The following is a 15,595-nucleotide window of genomic DNA, read 5'->3' on the forward strand; positions in this document are numbered from 1 at the left end:
AACGCAATTGAAAGCGCGCCATTTCGAGTTCTGTAGCTCCAGAAAATCTACTTTGAGTGCAGGGAGGTCAGAATCCAACAGCATCAGCAGTCCTTTTTCAACCTCTGAATCTGATTTTTGCTCAAGTCCCTCAATTTCAGCCAGAAAATACCTGAAATCACAGAAAAACACACAAACTCATAGTAAAGTCCAGAAATGTGAATTTAACATAAAAACCAATGAAAACATCCCTAAAAGTAACTAGATCCTACTAAAAACATACTAAAAACAATGTCAAAAAGCGTATAAATTATCCGCTCATCATCGACCCTTACTCACGTAAGGTTTATTACTTGGACGACCCAGTGCATTTGCTGGTTAGTTGTGCGAAGTTGTGACAAAGAACTAAGATTATGAACGTTCGTATTGAGTTTTTAGCACCGTTACCATGGAATGGAACTGTCACGATTTCTGCGCACCAAGTTTTTGGCGCCGTTGCCGAGGATTGTTCGAGTTTGGACAACTGACGGTTCATCTTGTTGCTCCGATTAGGTAATCTTATTTTATTTTTAAGCTTTTTACTTTTATTTATTTTCGAAAAAAAAATTCTTCTTTTCGTTTTTCCAAAATAATTTTTGAAAAATCCAAAAAAAATTATTAAATCATAAAATCAAAAATAATTTGTGTTTCTTGCTTGAATCTTGTGTCAGTTTTTAAGTCTGGTGTCAATTGCATCTTTTTAATTTTCTGAAAACTATTTTCGAAAATTTCATGCATTGCATTCTTCATGATCTTCAAGTTGTTCTTGGCCAGTCTTCTTGTTTGATCTTCATATTTTCTTGTTTTGTGTCTTTTCTAGTTTTTCATATGCATTTTTAATTTGTTAGTGTCTAAAGTTTGAAAATTTCTAAGTCTGGTGTCTTGCATGTTCTTCTTTTCTTGAAAATTTTCAAAAATACATACTTGATGTTCATCATGATCTTCAAAGTGTTCTTGGTGTTCATCTTTGCATTCAAAGTGTTCTTGCATGTTTCCTTTGTTTTGATCCAAAATTTTTATGTCTTGAGTCTTTTTGATGTTTTTCTCTTTCCTTATTAAAATTCAAAAAAAATCAAAAAATATCTTTCCCTTATTCTCTCATAAATTTTCGAAAATTTGAGTTGACTTTTTCAAAACTTTTTAAAATTTAGTTGTTTCTTATGAGTCAAATCAAATTTTCAATTTAAAAATTCTATCTTTTTCAAATCTTTTTCAAAAATCAAATCTTTTTCATTTTTCTTTTATAAATTTCGAAACTTTCAAAATTATTTTCAAAATCTTTTTCTTATTTTTTTTTTCAGATTTTCGAAATTAATGCTAACAATTAATGTGATTGATTCAAAATTTTTAAGTTTGTTACTTGCCTAATAAGAAAGGTTCAATCTTTAAACTCTAGAATCATATCTTTTTATTTCTTGTTAGTCAAGTAACCAACTTTGATTTCAAAAATCAAATCTTTTCAAATTTCTTTTTTAAATCTTTTTCAAATTAAGTTTCAATCATATCTTTTTCAAAATCAATTTCAAAATCTTTTCTAACTTCTTATCTTTTCAAAACTAATTTTCAAATCTTTTTCAATTAATCCTATCCTTTTGCTTCAATCATATCTTTTTCAAAACTACCTAACTAATTCTCTCTCTCTGATTTTTGAAAATCACCTTCCCCTTTTTCTAAAATTTCCTTTTTAATTAACTATTTGTTTTAAATTTAATTTAATTTGATTTAATTTTCCTTGCTTAATTTTCAAATTTTTTATTTTAATTTTTAATTTTTAAGTTAAAAACAAAAATACTTTTATTTTATTTTATCTAATTTTCGAAAATTCTTCTCCCTCACCTCTTTCTATTTATTTATTCATCTACTAACATCCCTTTTTCACGCAAGAATTTGAACCTACTCCTCACCCTTGTGTTTGGATTCTCCTTCTTCTATTCATATCTTCTTCTGCTCACATAAAGGAATCTCTATACTGTGACATAGAGGATTCCAAATTTTCTTTTCTGTTTTCTTATTTTTCATATGAGCAAGAACAAGGATAAGAACATTCTTGTTGAAGCTGATTCCGAACCAGAAAGAACTCTGAAGAGGACGCTAAGGGAAGCTAAAGTACAACTCTCTGGAGAAAATCTGACAGAAATTTTTGAAAAAGAAGGAGACATGGCCGAAAATAATAATAATGCAAGAAAGATGCTTGGTGACTTTACTGCACCAAATTCCAATTTACATGGAAGAAGCATCTCAATCCCTGCCATTGGAGCAAACAATTTTGAGCTGAAACCTCAATTAGTTTCTCTAATGCAATAGAACTGCAAGTTTTATGGACTTCCATCAGAAGATCCTTTTCGGTTCTTAATTAAATTCTTGCAGATCTGTGATACTGTTAAGACCAATGGGGTTGATACCGAGGTCTACAGGCTTATGCTTTTCCCATTTGCTGTAAGAGACAAAGCTAGAATTTGGTTGGACTCTCAACCTAAAGACAGCCTAAACTCTTAGGATAAGCTGGTCACAGCTTTCTTAGCCAAGTTCTTTCCTCCTCAAAAGCTTAGTAAGCTTAGAGTGGATGTTCAAACCTTCAGACAAAAGGAAGGTGAATCCCTCTATGAAGCTTGGGAGAGATACAAGGAACTGACCAAAAAGTATCCTTCTGACATGCTTTCAGAATGGACCCTCCTGGATATATTCTATGATGGTCTGTCTGAATTATCAAAGATGTCATTGGACCATTCTGCAGGTGGATCCATTCACCTAAAGAAAATGCATGCAGAAGCTCAAGAACTCATTGACATGGTTGCAAATAACCAGTTCATGCACACTTCTGAAAGGAATCCTGTGAGTAATGGGACGACTCAGAGGAAAGAAGTTCTTGAAATTGATACTCTGAATGCCATATTGGCTCAGAATAAAATATTGACTCAGCAAGTCAATATGATCTCTCAGAGTCTGAATGGATTGAAGGAATCATCCAACAACACTAAAGAGGCATCTTCTGAAGAAGAAGCTTATGATCCTGAAAACCCTGCAATAGCAGAGGTGAATTACATGGGTGAACCCTATGGAAACACCTATAATCCCTCATGGAGAAATCATCCAAATTTCTCATGGAAGGATCAACAAAAGCTTCAACAAGGCTTTAATAATGGTGGAAGAAACAGGTTTAGCAATAGCAAGCCTTTTCCATCATCCACTCAGCAACAGACAGAGAATTCTGAGCAGAATCCATCTAGCTTAGCAAATATAGTCTCTGATCTATCTAAGGCCACTGTGAGTTTCATGAATGAAACAAGGTCCTCCATTAGAAATTTGGAGGCACAAGTGGGCCAGCTGAGTAAAAGAGTCACTGAAACTCCTCCTAGTACTCTCCCAAGCAATACAGAAGATAATCGAAAGAGAGAGTGCAAGGCCATTGATTTGACAATCATGGCCGAACTTACAAGGGAAGAGGAGGACGTGAATCCTAGTGAGGAAGACCTCCTGGGACGTCCAGTGACCAATAAGGAGTATCCCTTTGAGGAACCAAAGGAATCTGAGGCTCATCTAGAGACCATAGAGATTCCATTGAACCTCTTTTTGCCCTTCATGAGCTCTGATGAGTATTCTTCCTCTGAAGAGGATGAAGACATTACTGAAGAGCAAGTTGCTAAATACCTTTGTGCAATAATGAAGCTAAATGAAAAATTATTTAGTAATGACACTTGGGAAGATGAACCTCCCTTGCTCACCAATGAACTAAATACATTGGATAGGTAGAAATTACCTCAAAAGAAACATGATCCTGGCAAATTCTTAATACCCTGTACCATAGGCACCATGACCTTTGAGAAGGCTCTGTGTGACCTGGGTTCAAGAATAAACTTAATGCCACTCTCTGTAATGGAGAAACTAGGGATCTTTGAGGTGCAAGCTGCTAGAATCTCATTAGAGATGGCAGACAACTCAAGAAAACAGGCTTATGGACAAGTAGGGGACGTGTTAGTAAAGGTTGAAGGCCTTTACATCCCTGCTGATTTCATAATCCTAGACACTGGGAAGGAAGAGGATGAATCCATTATCCTTGGAAGATCCTTCCTAGCCATAGCAAGAGCTGTGATTGATGTGGACAGAGGAGAGTTGGTCCTTCAACTGAATGAGGACAACCTTGTGTTTAAAACTCAAGGATCTCTTTCTGTAACCATGAGGAGGAAGCATGAAAAGCTTCTCTCACTGCAGAGTCAACCAAAGCCCCCACAGTCAAACTCTAAGTTTGGTGTTGGGAGGCCACAACCAAACACTAAGTTTGGTATTGAACCCCCACATTCAAACTCTAAGTTTGGTGTTGGGAGGTTCCAACCTTGCTCTGATCATCTGTGAGGCTCCATGAGAGCTCACTGTCAAGCAATTGACATTAAAGAAGCGCTTGTTGGGAGGCAACCCAATGTTATTTAATCATATCTATTTTATTTTCTTTTTTTTATTTCGTGTTTTCTTAGGTTGATGATCATGTGAAGTCACAAAAACTACTGAAAAATCAAAAATAGAATAAAAAATAGCATTGAAAATAGCACACCCTGGAGGAGAGCAGTCTGTCATTTAAATGCCAGAAACAAGCATCTGTCTGGCGTTTAACGCCAGAAACAGGCACCAAGCTGGCATTTAACGCCAGAAACAAGCATCTGCCTGGCGTTAAACGCCAGAAACAAGCTACATTTGGGCGTTTAACGCCAGAAACAGGCAGCAGTCTGGTGTTAAACGCTAGGATTGCACAGCAAGGGCATTTTACATGCCTAATTGGAGCAGGGATGTTAAGTCCTTGACCCCACTAGATCTGTGGACCCTACAGGATCCCTACAGGATTTGTGGACCCCACAAGATCCACTCAGGATCTGTGGACCCCATAGGATCCCCACTTTTTCTTCTCTCTTATTCACACCTTTTCATAACTCTCTTCCCCAAATACCCTTCACCAATCACCTCAATCACTCTTTCCCATCACCTCTTCACCACTCACACCCATCCTCTCTTCCCCATAAACCCCACCTACCTTCAAAATTCAAACTAATTTCCCTCCCAAACCTAACCCTAATGGCCGAACCCTATACCCCCTCACTCCTATATAAATCCCTCACTCCTTCTTCATTTTCACACAACACAACCCTCTCTTCTTTTCCTTGGCCGAATACATCTTCTTCCCCCATCTCCTCTATTTTCTTCTTCTTTTAATACTTTCTTTCTTCTTTTGCTCGGGGACGAGCAAACATTTTAAGTTTGGCATGGTAAAAGCATAGCTTTTAGTTTTTCCATAACCATATATGGCACCTAAGGCCAGAGAAACCTCTAGAAAGAGGAAAAGGAAGGCAATTGCTTCCACCTCTGAGTCATGGGAAATGGAGAGATTCATCTCAAAAGTCCATCAAGACCACTTCTATGAAGTTGTGGCCAAGAAGAAAGTGATCCCTGAGGTTTCTTTCAAGCTCAAAAAGAATGAGTATCCAGAGATCCGACATGAGATTTGAAGAAGAGGTTAGGAAGTTCTCACCAACCCCATTCAACAAGTCGGGATCCTAATGGTTCAAGAGTTCTATGCAAACGCATGGATCACTAGGAACCATGATCAAAGTGTGAACCCAAATCCAAAGCATTGGCTTACCATGGTTCGGGGGAAATACTTAGATTTCAGTTCAGAAAATGTAAAGCTGGCGTTCAACTTGCCAATGATGGAAGAGAACGCACGCCCCTACACAAGAAGGGTCAACTTTGATCAAAGATTGGACCAAGTCCTCATAGACATATGTGAGGAAGGAGCTCAATGGAAAATTGACTCAAGAGGCAAGCCGGTTCAATTACGAAGGCATGACCTCAAACCAGTGGCTAGGCGATGGCTAGAGTTCATTCAACGCTCAATCATTCCTACTAGTAACCGGTCTGAAGTTACTATAGACCGGGCCATCATGATCCATAGTATCATGATTGGAGAGGAGGTGAAAGTTTATGAGATTATACCTCAAGAACTTTACAAAGTGGCTGACAAGTCCTCCACTTGGGCAAGGTTAGCCTTTCCTCACCTCATATGCCACCTCTGCAATTCGGCTGGAATTGACATAGAGGGGAACATCCTCATTGAAGAGGACAAGCCCATCACTAAGAAAAGGATGGAGCAAACAAGAGATCATGGACCTCAACAAGAGTATGAGGAAATTTCCCACCATGAAATTCCTGAGATGCCTCAGGGGATGCACTTTCCTCCACACAACTATTGGAAACAAATCAACACTTTCCTAGGAGAATTAAGCTCCAACATGGGAAAACTAAGGATGGAGCACCAAGAGCATTCCATCATCCTCCATGAAAATAGAGAAGATCAAAGAGCTATAAGGGAGGAGCAACAAAGACAAGGAAGAGACATAGAGGAGCTCAAAAGCACCATTGGTTCTTCAAGAAGAGGAAGACGCCACCCTCACTAAGGTGGACTCATTCCTTAATCTCCTTGTCTATTTATTTTTCTGTTTTTCGTTTACTATGCTTTATGTTTGTGTCTTCATTACATAATCATTAGTGTTTAAGTGTCTATGTCTTAAAGCTATGAATGTCCTATGAATCCATCACCTTTCTTAAATGAAAAATGTTCTAAAAACAAAAGAAGAAGAAGTACATGATTTCGAATTCATCCTTGAAACTAGTTTAATTATTTTGATGTGGTGACAATACTTTCTGTTCTCTGAATGAATGCTTGAACAGTGCATATGTCTTTTGAATTTGTTGTTTATGAATGTTAAATATGTTAGCTCTTGAAAGAATGATGAAAAGGAGAAATGTTATTTGATAATCTAAAAAATCTTAAAAATGATTCTTGAAGCAAGAAAAAGCAGTGAATACAAAAAAGAAAAAAATAGCGAAAAGAAAAGAAAGAAAAAGAAAAACCAAGCAGAAAAAGCCAAAAGCTCTTTAAACCAAAAGGCAAGGGTAAATAAAAAGGATCCAAGGCTTTGAGCATCAGTGGATAGGAGGGCCTAAAGGAATAAAATCCTGGCCTAAGCGGCTAAACCAAGCTGTCCCTAACCATGTGCTTGTGGCGTGAAGGTGTCTAGTGAAAACTTGAGACTGAGCGGTTAAAGTCAAGGTCCAAAGCAAAAAAGAGTGTGCTTAAGAACACTGGACACCTCTAATTGGGGACTTTAGCAAAGTTGAGTCACAATCTGAAAAGGTTCACCCAGTTATGTGTCTGTGGCATTTATGTATCTGGTGGTAATACTGGAAAACAAAGTGCTTAGGGCCACGGCCAAGACTCATAAAGTAGCTGTGTTCAAGAATCAACATATTGAAGTAGGAGAATCAATAACACTATCTGAACTCTGAGTTCCTATAGATGCCAATCATTCTGAACTTCAATGGATAAAGTGAGATGCCAAAACTATTCAAGAGGCAAAAAGCTACAAGTCCCGCTCATCTGATTGGAACTAAGTTTCATTGATATTTTGGAATTTATAGTATATTCTCTTCTTTTTATCCTATTTGATTTTCAGTTGCTTGGGGACAAGCAACAATTTAAGTTTCGTGTTGTGATGAGCGGATAATTTATACGCTTTTTGGCATTGTTTTTATATAGTTTTTAGTATGATTTAGTTAGTTTTTAGTATATTTTTATTAGTTTTTAATAAAAAATCACATTTCTAGACTTTACTATGAGCTTGTGTGTTTTTCTGTGATTTCAGGTATTTTTTGGCCGAAATTGAGGGACTTGAGCAAAAGTCAGATTCAGAGGTTGAAGAAGGACTGCAGATGCTGCTGGATTCTGACCTCCCTGCACTCAAAGTGGATTTTCTGGAGCTACAGAACTCCAAATGGCGCGCTCTCAATTGCGTTGGAAAGTAGACATCCAGTACTTTCGACGAATATATAATAGTCCATACTTTGCCTGAGTTTAGATGACACAAACTGGCGTTCAACGCCAGTTCCATGCTGCATTCTGGAGTTAAATGCCAGAAACAGGTTGCAAAGTGGAGTTAAACGCCAGAAACAGATTACAAACTGACGTTCAACTCCAAAAGAAGCCTCTACACGTGTAAAGCTCAATGCTCAGCCCAAGCACACACCAAGTGGGCCCCAAAAGTGGATTTCTGCATCATTTACTCATTTCTGTAAACCCTAGTAACTAGTTTAGTATAAATAGGACTTTTTACTATTGTATTTAGATCTTTTGGAACATCTTTAGTTTCATCTTTAGATCACGTTTGGGGGCTGGCCATTCGGCTATGCCTGGACCTTCATCACTTATGTATTTTCAACGGTAGAGTTTCTACACACCATAGATTATGGTGTGGAGCTCTGTTGTTCCTCGTGAATTAATACAAAGTACTATTATTTTTCTATTCAATTCAAGCTTATTCTGATTCTAAGATATTCATTCGCACTTCAATATGAATGTGATGATCGTGACAGTCATCATCATTCCCAACCCATGAATGCGTGCCTGACAACCACTTCCGTTCTACCTTAGATTGAATGAGTATCTCTGAGATTCCTTAATCAGAATCTTCGTGGTATAAGTTAGAATCCATGGACGGCCATTCTTGAGATCCGAAAAGTCTAAACCTTGTCTGTGGTATTCCGAGTAGGATCTGGGAAGGGATGGCTGCGACGAGCTTCAAACTCGCGAGTACTGGGCGTAGTGACAGATGCAAAAGGATCAATGGATCCTATTCTAGTATGATCGAGAACCGACAGATGATTAGCCATGCAGTGACAGCGCATTGGACCATTTTCACTGAGAGGACAGGATGTAGCCATTGACAACGGTGATGCCTAACATACAGCTTGCCACAGAGAGGAGTATGAATGATTGGATGAAGACAATAGGAAAGCAGAGGTTCAGGAGGAACGAACGCATCTCTATACGCTTATCTGAAATTCTCACCAATGAATTACATAAGTATCACTATCTTTATTTTACGTTTTATTTATCTTTTTAATTATTAAATCTCCATAATCAATTGAATCCACCTGACTGAGATTTACAAGGTGACCTTAGCTTGCTTCAAGCCAACAATCTCCGTGGGATCGACCCTTACTCATGTAAGGTTTATTACTTAGATGACCCAGTGCACTTGCTGGTTAGTTGTGCGAAGTTGTGACAAAGAACTAAGATTATGAACGTGCGTATTGAGTTTTTAGCGCCGTTACCAAGGGATGGAACCGTCACGATTTCTACGCACCAGCATCCTATAGGTGAACCATACATGGCGGAGCCACGACGGATCACTTTGCATGAGCAAGGAGCTCCGGATATCATACTCCAACCTTTGCAAGCAAGGTATCCTAACCTTGATCCAAACTTTGAGTTGAAGAGTAGCTTAATAAATCTTCTTCCAAAGTATCATGGGTTGTCGGGTCAAGACCCCATCCGACATCTAAGACATTTTCAAGTTGCTTGTTCTATGGCTCGAAGGCATGGAGCCGATGAGTTGGATATTATGGTTTTTGCCTTCCCTTTCTCTCTTGAAGGGCAAGCAAAGATGTGGTTTTATTCACATCTGGATAAAATTGTGACTAATTGGAATTTCTTGAGAAGAGAGTTTCTAGATAAATTCTTCCCACCAGAGAAGACCGACTACATCCGGAAGGAGATTTCAGGTATAATGCAAAAAGATCAAGAGAGTTTGTATGAGTATTGGACTCGGTTCAAGAGGCTATTGGAATATTGTCCACACCATGGATTGAACACTCACTTGCTCATTAGTTACTTCACCAGAGGTCTTTGTGCGGAAGATAGAAGATTGCTCACCGCTTCTAGTGGCGGTTGCCTTTCAAAGAACAAGACGGAAGGAGTAGCTTGGAAATTGATAAATGATGTTGCTGAGGCTACACAACATGTGAGAGTGAGAAGTAATCCGCTCAAGGGTGTGGTAGAACCATCCCCTTCTGAAGCAAGCTTAACCAAGGCGCTTGGGGACATGACTACTATCCTCACTCAAATACAAAAAGATCAAAAGGAATACTACTCCATCCAAGTCATCCAAGCCCCACCTTAAGTTTCTCAACTTGAAGGCCTTCCTAGAATTTGTGGTTTGTGCTCTAGCACCACACATTACACCGATCAATGCCATCAAATTCAAGAGGAGCATGCTCTTGTTGTGGCCAATGTGAATTACAACAACCGTCCACCCTATCTTTCTCAAGGCCAAAACAACTACTCTCATGGTAGTAATCAAAATTAAGGGTGGAGGGATAATGCACAAGGGAGCAATCAAAACCAAAGATGGAACAATTCTTCTTCTCATTACAACAACAACAAATCTTCATCTCAATATCACAACAACAACAACCACCAAGCCAACCAAAATCACCACAACCAAAACCAAAGCAACTACACTAAATACCAAGCACCACACCACAGACAACAATCCAACCAAGCCTCTTCATCTTCCACCAATTAATTCGATGAGCTTAGAACCGCTTTGGAGAAACGTGACGAGAGCTATAAGGCTCAATTTGATACCATGGGGACTCAATTAGCCAATCTCACCGACATGATCTCGAAGATGTCCATGTCCTCCAACAACACTAACCAACCCTCAAGCTCTTCTAGCCTTCTTTCCCAACCCCAACCAAACCCCAAGGGCGGTCTCAACGCCATTACTCTATGGTTGGGGACTACATTGGAAGAGATACCTCCTAGGGTCATGGAAGACATTCATGAGAAAGAGGTGGTTATTCAAGCTCCACATGAAGAGGGCAAGATGAAGAAGGTGTAAGCCTTAAGGAACCCAAGAGGAAAGCTATAGTGGATGAGTCTATTCCTATCCCATTCCCTTCCTTGGTGAAGAAAGCCAAAAAAACTCCGGAATTCGATTTAAACATGCTTCAAGTGTTCAAGAAAGTTGAGGTAACCATACCACTTCTTGATGCTATCCAACAAATTCTGAAGTATGCAAAATTTCTGAAGACTTGTGCACACACAAGGATAGGATAGGAGAGTTGGAGACATTATCCTTGGGTAGTTCAATTTCTTCATTGATGAAACCTATTCTAAAGAAATGTGGTGACCCTGGACTTTGTTTGGTGTCTTGTTGTATTAGTGGATGTACTTTTCATGACTGTATGTGTGACCTAGGAGCTTGCGTAAGCATCATGCCATTGTCCATTTTTGTGCGGTTGAACTTAGCTCCATTAAAGAAGTCAGCGGCAAAGTTTGTCTTAGCCAATAAAAGTGTGATCACGGTGATGGAAATAGCAGAAGATGTACTTGTGGAAATCAAGGACTTGGTCTTTCTATTTGACTTTTACATCCTTGAAATGCCTCCAACAGAAAATAGAAGCTCATTCTCCGTTCTACTTGGTAGACCCTTCCTCAAGACCTCTAAATTCAAGTTAGATACCTTCACAAGCACATATTCTTTTGAGGTTGGAGACAAGACTATCAAGTTCAATTTGGAAGAAGCCATGAAGCATCCTCCAGAAGAGCATTCTGTTCTCTGATGTGATGTAATTGATGAAATGGGAGCGGAGGTGCAAGAATAAGACCACCACAAGCTGTGCTACCATATTGTTAAAGAGACGTATGACCAAGAGGATGAACATGAGAAAGTTGTTGAAAGTGAGCTCCGTGAGCTTGATGAAAAAGAACCTCAGCTTGAAGCAAAGAGTGAACTAAAGCCTCTTCCATCTCATTTGAAGTATGCTTTCTTAGAGGACAACCAAAAATTTTCAGTCATTATTGCTAGTGAGCTTTCGAGTGAAGAAGAAGAAAAGCTCCTAGATGTCCTAAGAAGGTACAAGAAGGCAATTGGTTGGAGCCTAGCTGATATTGTGGGGATTGACCCTCGCAAGTGCATGCATCATATATTTCTCCAAGAAGGAGCTAGGCCGGTTAGGCAACCACAAAAGAGGCTCAACCCAACCATCCTTGATGTGGTAAAGAAGGAGGTTACTAGACTACTTGATGCGGGTATCATATACCCAATTTCTGACAGTGAATGGGTGAGCCCGGTCCAGGTCGTTCCCAAGAAATCGAGCATTACTGCAGTTAAGAAGGATGATGGTGGAGTGGTCACCAAGAGAGTACAAAATAAGTGGCGCGTGTGCATCGATTATAGGAGATTGAACGCCACTACAAGAAAGGACCACTACCCTTTGCCCTTTATCGATCAGATGTTGGACCGTTTGGCGGGTAAATCCCATTATTGCTTTCTTGATGGATTCACTGGTTACTTCCAGATTCACATTGCTCCTGAAGATCAGGAAAAGACCACATTCACTTGCCCTTTTGGCACTTTTGCCTATAAAAGGATGCCATTTGGACTATGTAATGCACCTGCTACTTTTCAGCGGTGTATGACCAGTGTCTTTTTCGATCTAATGGAGAATTGTCTGGAAGTCTTTATGGATGACTTCAGTGTTTATGGAACTTTATTTGATTGTTGCTTAGAGAACATGGCCAAGGTCCTAGCTAGATGTGTCGACACTAATCTTGTTTTAAACTTTGAAAAATGCCACTTTATGGTAAGGCAAGGTATAGTGTTAGGACATGTGGTATCTAGTGAAGGCATTTCTGTAGACCCGGCCAAGGTCAATGTTATCACCACTTTATGTCACCCCTCATCTGTGAGGGAGGTCCGCTCGTTTTTGGGACATGCAGGATTTTACAGGCGCTTTATCAAAGATTTCAGCAAAATTGCTTTGCCATTGTCGCGCCTACTCCAAAATGATGTGGATTTTGAGTTTGACAGTGCATGTGTGAAAGCATTTGAAGAGCTAAGGAGATTTCTTACCACAGCACCGGTTGTGCGAGGCCCCAATTGGACGTTGCCATTCGAGATAATGTGCGATGCGTCAAACCATGCTGTAGGTGCTGCGCTTGCACAGCGCGATGGTAAACTCCCTTATGTCATTGCTTACTCTTCTAAAACACTGGATACAACACAATCCAACTATACCACTACAGAAAATGAACTCCTAGCTATTGTTCATGCTTTAGATAAATTCAGATCTTATCTGCTAGGATCCAAGATAGTGGTATACACGAATCATGCAGCTTTAAAGTATTTACTGACAAAGAATGAGTGAAAGCCTAGACTCATATGTTGGATCTTGCTTTTGCAAGAATTCGACATTGAGATTAGGGACCGGAGTGGGTCTCAAAACTTGGTTGCAGATCATTTAAGCCGCCTTGAGAATTTAAAATTTGACCCATTTCCAATCAATGACTCATTCCCATTGGATAGTTTGCATGCTGTATCGGATAGCTTTCCTTGGTTTGCCCTAATGGCGAACTACTTGGTTGCGAAAATCTTCCCTCCCAACTTTTCTAAAAACCAAAGGGACAAGTTGAGGAGTGATTCCAAATACTACATTTGGGATGACCCTCACTTGTGGAAGAGGGGCGTGGACCAAGTAATTCGAAGATGTGTGCCGGAATCTGAAATTCAACCCATTCTTGAAGCTTGCCAATCGTCCGAATGTGGTGGCCACTTTGGCCCACAAAGGACAGCTAAAAAGGTGTTGGATTGTGGATTCTGGTGGTCAACTTTATTCAAGGATGCTAACCGGTTCTATATGTCTTGCCATCAGTGTCAGAAGTCGGGAAACACGTCCCAAAGGGATGAGATGCCTCAGCAACCTATGTTGTTCTGTGAGATATTTGATGTATGGGGCATTGACTTTATGGGACCGTTTCCCAACTCAAGTGGGCATCTATATATTCTGTTAGCGGTTGACTACGTGTCAAAGTGGGTAGAAGCAATACCTACCCGTCTTGACGACGCCAATACCGTTGTTTCTTTTATTAGAAATCATATTGTATGCCGTTACGGGTCATCACGAGCAACCGTGAGCGACCAAGGATCCCATTTTTGTAACAGGAAAGTAGAGGCATTGCTTAAACGCTATGGAGTATTGCATAAGGTTGCCACTGCTTATCATCCGCAAACCAATGGACAAGCGGAAGTGTCCAACCGGGAGATCAAGAGAATCTTGGAGAAAGTGGTCAATCCATAAAAGAAGGATTGGAGCTTCCGGCTAGGAGATGCACTGTAGGCGTATAGGACGGCCTATAAGACTCTGTTAGGGATGAGCCCCTTCCGGATCGTCTATAGTAAGGCATGCCACCTCCTGGTGGAAATTGAGCATAGAGCCTATTGGGCGGTAAAGCAGTGCAACATGGATCCAACCAAGGTGGGAGTGGCCAGAAAATTACAACTAGAGGAGCTCGAGTGTTTGAGGAATGAAGCGTATGAGAATGCTCGAATTAACAAGGAAAAGACTAAGGCATTTCATAACCATCACATCCGAAAGAAGGATTTCCAAGAAGGTGATGATGTTCTCCTCTACAACTCGAGGCTTAGATTCATGCCTAGCAAGCTCCGTTCTAGATGGGAAGGACCCTTCAAGGTGAAGGAGATAAAGCCCTATGGAGTGGTAGAATTGTTTGATCCCAAAAGTGAAGCAACTTTCAAGGTGAATGGACATAAAGTAAATAAGTACCATGGCTACAAGCTGCTGAAAGAGCTAGAGGTGTTCCTGCTAACGAATGCACCTAAAGGAGGAGAAGCTTAAGCAACTGAGCGTCCAACTTAAGGACGTTAAAGAAAAGTGCTTGGTGGGAGGCACCCCACCGTGGTAAGATCTTCCTTGTGTATACCATCTTGTTTTTAGCTTTAGATTCTTATGAATTTTGTGACTTCTTGATGTCGTTGATTGCATAGGATTGTTAATTTTATTGTTCTTGTTGGATAGATAGGATGTTCATATAGTTTTCATCATTCTTGGTGTGGATGAATTATTGAAGTTAGAGAAAATGCTTTGTCTTTAATGGTGCATGAATTTATAAGTGTTTTCTTGCTTAGTAGCTTAACCACCTGCCAAGAATGTGTTGAATAGCTTTTCCCTATGTTGTATGAAAAAAAAAAAGAGAGAAGCAAGGAGAAAAAGGCATCCGCGCGCGAGCGCACTGTGTGCGTGCGCGCCGGAGGTGTATTTCAACTCCTGGGCCAAAAACCCGAGACTCATGCCCACTTCCTTCTCATTTTGTGCTAGGCACCCACGCGTCCGCGTACGTGCCGCTTGCGCGCCACTTTGCAATTTGACCATCGACGTGCAAGCGCACTGTGCGCGTGCACACCGATGGTGTTACATAAACTCGCTGGTACAAAAACCAGAGAGTTATGCCACACTTGTGCCTAACCTGCACCCATGCCAACGCGTCCGCGCACTGCGCGCGTGATGAGCGGATATTTTATACGCTTTTTGGGGTTAATTTCATGTAGTTTTTAGTATGTTTTAGTTAGTTTTTAGTTTATTTTCATTAGTTTCTAGGCAAAATTCATATTTCTGGACTTTACTAGTAGTTTGTGTATTTTTCTATAATTTTAGGTATTTTCTGGCTGAAATTGAGGGAGTTGAGCAAAAATCTGATTCAGGCTGAAAAAAAAGGACTGCTGATGCTGTTGGATTCCGACCTCTCTGCACTCGAAATGGATTTTCTGGAGCTACAAGAGTCCAATTGGCGCACTTCGAATTGCGTTAGAAAGTAGACATCCAGAGCTTTCCAGCAATATATAATGGTCCATACTTTTCTCAAGGATAGATGACGTAAACTGGCATTCAA

The 15,595-nt window shown here is 40.0% G+C and overlaps 1 non-coding gene and 1 pseudogene across 1 annotated transcript; one reads left to right on the forward strand and one right to left on the reverse strand.

The window, feature by feature from the left end:
- Positions 1–2,568: 2,568 nt before the first annotated feature.
- LOC148565099 (small nucleolar RNA R71) lies at positions 2,569–2,676 on the reverse strand. The gene has a single exon (XR_015883918.1). It is a non-coding gene; the product is annotated as a small nucleolar RNA R71 (small nucleolar RNA).
- On the forward strand, positions 2,671–4,368 carry LOC148565100 (uncharacterized; annotated as a pseudogene).
- Positions 4,369–15,595: the final 11,227 nt, after the last annotated feature.

Source organism: Arachis ipaensis, chromosome B5 (assembly GCF_059453495.1).
Source record: "Arachis ipaensis isolate K30076 ecotype BB chromosome B5, ASM5945349v1, whole genome shotgun sequence".
In the NCBI taxonomy this organism is placed as follows: Eukaryota; Viridiplantae; Streptophyta; class Magnoliopsida; order Fabales; family Fabaceae; genus Arachis; species Arachis ipaensis.